The 7,563-nt window shown below is 48.7% G+C and overlaps 1 long non-coding RNA gene across 1 annotated transcript; it reads left to right on the top strand.

Annotated features, from left to right (window-relative positions):
• Positions 1–574: 574 nt before the first annotated feature.
• On the top strand, positions 575–1,338 carry LOC143840805 (uncharacterized). Its single transcript, XR_013232430.1, has 3 exons — positions 575–942; positions 1,036–1,064; positions 1,298–1,338. It is a non-coding gene; the product is annotated as an uncharacterized LOC143840805 (long non-coding RNA).
• Positions 1,339–7,563: the final 6,225 nt, after the last annotated feature.

Genomic DNA, 7,563 nt, shown 5'->3' with positions numbered 1-7,563 from the left:
GTCTGACAGTATCTGTACCAGGTGCCAACCCATCTGCAGCCTGTCATAACTGAGACTATATAACCAGATGAATGCTCCCTTAAAGCACTACACCTTACCTTGTGGGCACCTTAACTTCATTTTCCAGCCCAAAGGTCTCCACTGGCTTCTAGGGTGCAGCACCTTGCATCCCTTGTGTGGCAGTCCTAAGCAGCCCCTTCCTGTGCCAAATATGTTTCAGCTCAGGCCCTGGGAAGTCCCTTAGTATTCTTCTCCCATCCACACCGACATCACTTCCATGCTGGACCTGTAATGAAACATCCCCCTCCAAGCCAGTCTGGCCCATTTGCAGAAGGCATGGCCCCCTCTTTTGTGCCAATATTCCCCCCTGGGGAAGCCTTCTGGTTGGTGCTCCCTGTAGACAGGGTCCATCATGTGTCACAATGCCCCTGGCTGGGTCCATCACGTGTCACAATGCCCCTGGCTGATGCCCGCCAGGGGCATCCAATCATGTCTCAAGAGCCAGAGCCCATGGCACCCCATGATGCTGCCCCCCACTGCCCATCTGACCCTGTCATTGCTGCTGATGTGTTGCCTGGCCAAAACAATGATGTAGCCTTGGCCAGTGGCCACCAACCATAGGTGGCCTGCCAAGGTCCACTGGGTGCCCCATTCCCAGCCCATGGGGTGGGTGCCTTCCTACCCACCTGCACCAGGAACAAGCAGCCCAGGGGAGAGCACTTGCAGCATGTGCTGCCAAAGATGATGTTGCCCCCCATGCTTGCAAGACAATGGCCACCACTTCAGTTTTCCCTGGAGACCCTCTGAGCTTGTGCACAATAGCCTGCCTCAGTGTGAAGCAAGGGGTTCGACTGGATGACCCCGGAGTTCCCTGCCAACTATGCACTCCTGCAAACCCAGACCATTGCCTGAAGCAGGGGGCTGAACTAGATGACCTTGAGAGTAAGAGGCTATTACTAAGGATTAATACTTTCAAATAATATTTTCAAATGGCAATAGATTTATAAATTTTAAAACACTGTTATTTTATTTTAGATCCTATTGAAGGACTTCATTAGCAAACAGTAAGTTGGTAAGACTTGGCCCTTCAGTATAATCTTTATAATAATAGTCAAAAAGCTTGCTTTTGATTTATATGAGGATACTTAAAGAAACAATGACTTTATGTTTATAACAATTATAGGAGGCATGCATTGTTTGAGACTGGAATAACGACTGCGTTAAGATAAATATGTTCTCTTCTGTTTTGAAAAAATGGTTGATAAGCTTGTTCTAATTGTATGCTTTTATATTTTAGAAAAACAACCACTGATGAAAATACGCAGCAGCTAAACCATATATATAATATAAAGTTCAATAAAATTCCAGTTGCATTAATTTAAAATAAACAGTGCTTGTTCTATCAAACAATTAAGATAATTTTTGAATATATCATTTTACTTCCTCTTCTATATTTTTTTCCTGAACTATGCAGGTGTTTTGAAACCATATACCTGCTTTTCCTTGGTGATGGGTTTGTGACTTCCAAGCATCCATCAAGAAACAGCATGAAAATAGAATTACACACACAAACTGCCACATTTCTGTCCTATGTGATCTGCAAAGTGTGGACCAACTTAGCTTGCAGATATAAGACGATAGTGGGAACCAGATACGGTCTGGGGTCTCTTGTGTGACTTCTGAGATTCACTCACGTACAGCTGAAATTGGTCAGCTAGAAAGTTTAGGTAGCTTATATAACATTTCCTTGTTTCCTTCATTATTTTTCTTTGCTGAGCAGTTTATTTTCTTGTTCTTTGTTTCTCTGACTATCCCATCCCCTCAATGCCAGGTAGCAGAGGTGGGCATTGTTGTACATTATTGTAGGACTGTAGTTTGTACTTTTGTACAAAGAGTCCGAGCGCTTTCTGGTATGCAACAATACTCCGATTGACCTTTGATATGACCGGTGGGATTATGTGGAGATTTGTACGTTTGTAACATCTTCTCAGACTCCTGAAGTGAAATCCATTAGCCCAGCCCTTGTACAGGGAACAAACAAAGGGGGGCACTTTTTTTTAAGTGGTTTGTCTCCAGAAAGGCAAGGCATAGTTTGCAGCATTAACATGTCCTTAATTCATCAAGGTCTGTTAAAAGCAAAGAAAACTTCTGTCGGAACCAAGGAGGACTTCAAATACTAGGCAAAGATATCTTTACTATGGCTGCTATGGAAACGGAGAATGTTACTTTCAAACTCCAGTGCACAAGGAATTGCTTGTGTGAGCATGCACCTCACTTCATGACATACTTCAGAATCAAGAAGATCACATCTGTATCTCAGCAGAGGCTGTTTCATACATTAAAATGAAGTCCAAAGAATATCGTTTCCAATGCACACTCTACTGTTGTTCACAGGTGCCGGAGCAGTCAAACATTTCTGCCAGCTTGTTTTGCAGGCCCAAATCAAGTGCTGGACTGCCGGTAGCAGATGTCCCTGAGTTCCCCCATGCGGTATGACAGCAGATTTTTCCAGCTGCCGCCATTGACTCACAGGAAGGCACTTTGGGCTGGAATAAGATGTGACACATTATTGTTGGGTTTAAACAAGGCCACAACTTTATTACCTCCCCATGGGAGGGTTGGTACAGCGTGGGAGAGGGAGCCTGACCCAGCAGTCAGTGGACTGTAGTCGAATCTAATCGATACATGGCAAGCAAGCAGTTATCAATGCATCCTTCCCGCCCAAATGCCCCCTCATTCCCAGGGTAGAATAACACCCCCTCTTCCAGGTGCCATCCTGGGCTTCCTGCCAGACCGTCTCTGGCCCGGCTGGCCTTGGGGGACTGGAACCCTCCCTTGCAGATAACAAAGTACAGAGCAACATTTACAAGAAAGTGTCACAGCATGAAAAGGTACACAGAGCAGTGTAAAATAGTTCAGGGTTGTAAAAAAGGTTACAAAAGGTTCTGCAAACAACACACATCAAACCAACATGGAGATGCTCTGGTCAATCATAAATCATGGCAGAGATCAGAGGGGCTGATCTAGAACAGGCTAGAAAGTGAGATTGCAGGAATGCAAATTATTACAAAACTCAATACTATGACATACCCAGGACTCAACAGGGACAAAGGTTTTTTATCTCACTATTCATGCTAACCTTGTTCAACTTGTGTATCCATATTCCTCACTTTTTATTTTATTTGTGATAATGTGATTGTAAGTTATGGCAATGTAATGGAATTTTGAGTTTGACTCCCTGGCCTTGGAATAGTTACCAGCAACTCCCTAGGAGGAATGTTTCACAGTTGTATGGAGACGATGGAGCAAGCAACATATGTGGAGGAGAGAACCTTTGATCACCGATAAAAGGCAGTTTGGTCTCTCTCTGTGTTTTTGTAAAGTACACTGAATTCTAGGGGATTGATTGGTTGTTTTGACAAAGGATTATCATTGGCTGTATTTGGTTGTGACATAGTCTACTGATGTAACAGAATTAATTTTTGCTATATAGTCCCGGTCATGTAAGAAGATCATAGTCTGATGAAGAGTGCTTGCACTCGAAAGCTCACACTCTGAATAAATCTTTGTTGGTCTTAAAGGTGCCACTGGACTGTGATTTTATTTTGCTACTTCAGACCAACTCGGCTACCCATTTGAATCTCTCCAACTATGTAGAGTCAATAGGTATTTGTCACAGTGGTCCCTTTTGGAGGCACTAGTCAAGGTGGACCCTCATCCGCAAAAAAAAAAAGCGGCCGTGGCTCGGCGCAGTTGCCATTGATGCTGCGGGGGCGCCCAGCGATGACGCGCCTCCAAGGGCGTCATCAGGCCGGAGGGGGGTGGGGGCGCCCGGCTATATAAAGGCCGGGCGCATGCATGGAGGCCCTCTTTGCGCCGGACGTAGGGAGGTAGGCCGGGCCACCAGGGAGCGGCAAACGGCACTTTGGTTGCTCGCCGCCTCCCTTGGTCGCATTCTTTCCCTCTGCAGGCAACAACAGGTAGATGGGGGGTGGACCAGCAAAGAGATGCTGACAAGGGGCGGCCACTAAGGGCCGAGGCAGGAGGGCTGCTTCCGGGGCGCCATCTGGCGCAAGGGGGGGAGGGCAGGACGGAGCCCAGAACTCCCTCTCTGCCCCGTGGTCCGGGCAGCTGGAGTAGTGGGCGGCGCATGGGGGCTAGGCAGAGCCCCGAAGGCAAAGGCCAGCCTGGGAGCAGTGGGACCGCAACGGGCGACTCCAGGTCAGGCCGGACGGCAGCGGGGGGTGGGGACAGCCACAGGAGGGGAACGGTCACCCCCCTAGGACCACCAGGTCGAGGCGGGGAGCAGGCAGTCCAGCCAGCCCCGCAACAGCAGGAAGGCGAGGGGGCCCCAAACAGGAGGGAGGGGGGCAACAGGGGCCTTCCCCATCCACGGAGGGGGCGGGAAACACACCTGAATGACCCCCATTACTTCACCCGTGCTAGGGCGGGCCCAAGGGTGACAGTGCACCCGGCGAGCCAGAGCCCTGCAGGCCAGCAGGGCATGGGCGTCGGAGATCCCGGGGGCACATCACCGGGAGTCACGGGCTGTGCCCAGCACATCCAGACGGGCAAACCGCAGCACAGAACCTGGATCTGCCCCCGGGGTGGGTCAGGGACCAGCTGGGGCGGGCGATCCCCCCCTGCTTCACCCCGTCGTTCATGGAGGGAGCGGTCCAGCACCCTGTCGCAAGGCGGGAGCTGGGCAGGGGATTTCTCCGGGTCCAGCAGGTCATCAGGATCTCTTGCTGGCAGGCGTAGGGACCAGAGGGACCGCACCGTGCGGGGGAGGGCTAGGCCCCTCACTCCTTCTCCTTTGTGGTGGCCAGAACGGCTCTGTAGCAAAGGGGCATCTCGCTTCAGCAGGTCTAGATCCAGGACGATGGACGAGGAGAGGAGAAGACTTGTTCGTAGGCGACAGCAGGCTTCCCGGATCGAGGCCGGCTGGATCTGTTCCCCGTGCCATTCCCGATCCACATCTTTGGTCCAGCAAAAAGGCACGGGACATAAACGACTGGGGAGGTGGCGGTCCCAGATGTTCAAGGTGTACATAGGTCCTGGGCAGGTTGATTAACGTGTCATTTTTTCAAGCGTTCCATTGGCAGCCTCGGTCGCTATAGTGGGGCACAGCATATCCTATTGGGCCAGCAAGTATGCTGCGGCATCTGGATGGGGACCAGCACTCGGGCTGAAGGACAGCATGGTGGGCGAAACGAGGACTCAGGTGGAACTCCCTGCTGACGGTCGTGGCCAATGAAGTACACTGGGTGGGGGCCCCAGACGTCCATCTAGGTGAAAACGACTTGCCTGCAATGATGGGTCAACAGCTGAGCTCCCATATCATTGTGGATTTATCGGTGTTGAGACAGCGCCTTCCCAAGACATTGATGTTGTGGTCCGACATGCTGGACAGACTGGCATGGCGGGCTGCAGTCCAGCACGACAGAATGAACTGGCCCAAGCAGAAGGCCAATAAAGCAGCCAGAAAGGTGATGTCGGGTTTGGGGGGCGGCATCATTTCACACCCCGGGATCACCTTTCGTTCCCAATCCCTTTACAGGGCCGGTGGGGTCCAACTGTCCGACCAAGGCTGCTAGATCTGGTTGGACGACGTAAAACGGGGGTTGTTAAAGGTTTTGCAGGAGGGTTGGTGGGAACAGGCGTAATATCACCTGTTCAGTGGCGGTCATGCTTGGTGGGGAGCCTGTTGGCAGGGAGGCCTGTTTGCGTGGGTGTTAATAAACGGCTGCGGCCAATTTATTCGCCAAACACAGAGTCGTGTCTTCGCTGGGTCAGTCGCCACCTGAAAGTCAATATCAAACTTCCCTGTTGAATGAAATAAAGAAGATGCCTGTGATATCTCAGACCCTTGAATTGGAGGTTCTTTCTCTTTCACATTAAGAAAAGGCTGAATTCTGGTCTCCTGCAATACTTCAGAAAACAGGGCAGACAGTTTTTACCAAACTCTAATTATGATCTCAACATTCTCACCTGCTTTGATCCAGATTTACACCCCTATCACAGTTTGTTGGTGTGTGGGCTTGCTACAATGAGCTTTCTTCAGTACCATTTACTGCAGAAGGCCGGGTGGGGGGGTACTGCAGTTACGGACTCAATAGACTTCACTTATTGCAATACATTCACAAATAAGGAAACAAACCACTGAACATTTTGGGCAGCCTTTGGAAGAGAGCTAATGACTGAATACTAGACATCATCATCATCTTCATTTCAATTTTTATTTCCTGCCACTCCCAAGACCAGCTTGTGGCAGGTTACAATTGTCCACAATTAAAACGCCAATAAACCCCATTACAATTAAAAATAAAAATGACAACAGATAGATAAAGAATATGGTGGAATAAATCCACAACATCCTCCCCCCCCCCCCCATAAACATAATCTAATAGGGAAATGGCATGAGGGGAGCCATAAACGCTGCCGTAGGTGACCCTCGCATAAGTGACCTTGATTCTTTATAGCTCTTACTTTGGAGCTTGTATTGGCTGCTTTACATATTTTATATGTGTTAAGAACTGGGGTGTGTTAAGGGCAGCCAGGGGGCTTCCTTCCCAAGTTTTCCCTCCCCGTTTCTTAGGCTCTCAAGGTCAACTGGACTCCTATTATATTCTGAATATTATGGCTGTCCTTTCCTGCCTGTAAGTAACAAGCTGTAAACTGCACACCTTTTCTGATAAGATGGTGCATCCTATAAAATCACAGGCCATGAGAACAGCTGGTGGGGTGGGGGCTGGCTGTATGTTGCAAACTTTTGTATATCTCTAGATTTAGCAACAAAGCATCCTATGCAGACTTTTGTAATCCCCTCAATAAACTACTGAGCTTCCATCCAAGGCTGTAAGTTTGTATTTTGGAGGGGGGGGGGTGTGTAGTGAAAAAGTGGCTTCAAATCGTGTTCATGAAACCTTGGCTCAGGCTTCGTCCGTGCAAAATCTTTAGAGGGCCACATGATAACTTTTTTTTGCTTCTCATAGTGTAAGAATAATGCGCCAGTTAGTTCAGATGTTCCCAATTAGCTTGTTATGAGAACGGGCCTTGAGTGAGACGAGTCAGCATTATATCATCTGTTTCATGATTGGTTTATCTACCCTGACATTAGTAACCTGATATCAAGGGGGGGAAATTCACAGTCAGAGTAGTTCAGCAGTGGAATAGGTTGCCTAAGGAGGTGGTGAGCTCCCCCTCACTGGCAGTCTTCAAGCAAAGGTTGGATACACACTTTTCTTGGATGCTTTAGGATGCTTTGGGCTGATCCTGCGTTGAGCAGGGGGTTGGACTAGATGGCCAGTATGGCCCCTTGCAACTCTATGATTCTGTGATTCTGTGATTCTGAACCCCATTGGTTAATTGATAAATTGTTAATTTGGATATGATTAGTTTCTGTGCCCAAGACACCACGTGGGAATAAACCATAAAGATTTTCTATTGTAATGCCTCATTCTTCAGATTTGGGGGAATCCTTGGTGTAAACTGCATGAAGCTTTTATTCCAATCCCAGGTCAATTCAGTCCCTGCCCTCTACACAGAATGCGATTTCCATTT

Source organism: Paroedura picta, chromosome 6 (assembly GCF_049243985.1).
Source record: "Paroedura picta isolate Pp20150507F chromosome 6, Ppicta_v3.0, whole genome shotgun sequence".
NCBI lineage: Eukaryota > Metazoa > Chordata > Lepidosauria > Squamata > Gekkonidae > Paroedura > Paroedura picta.
This window is presented reverse-complemented; position numbering and strand designations above follow the sequence as displayed.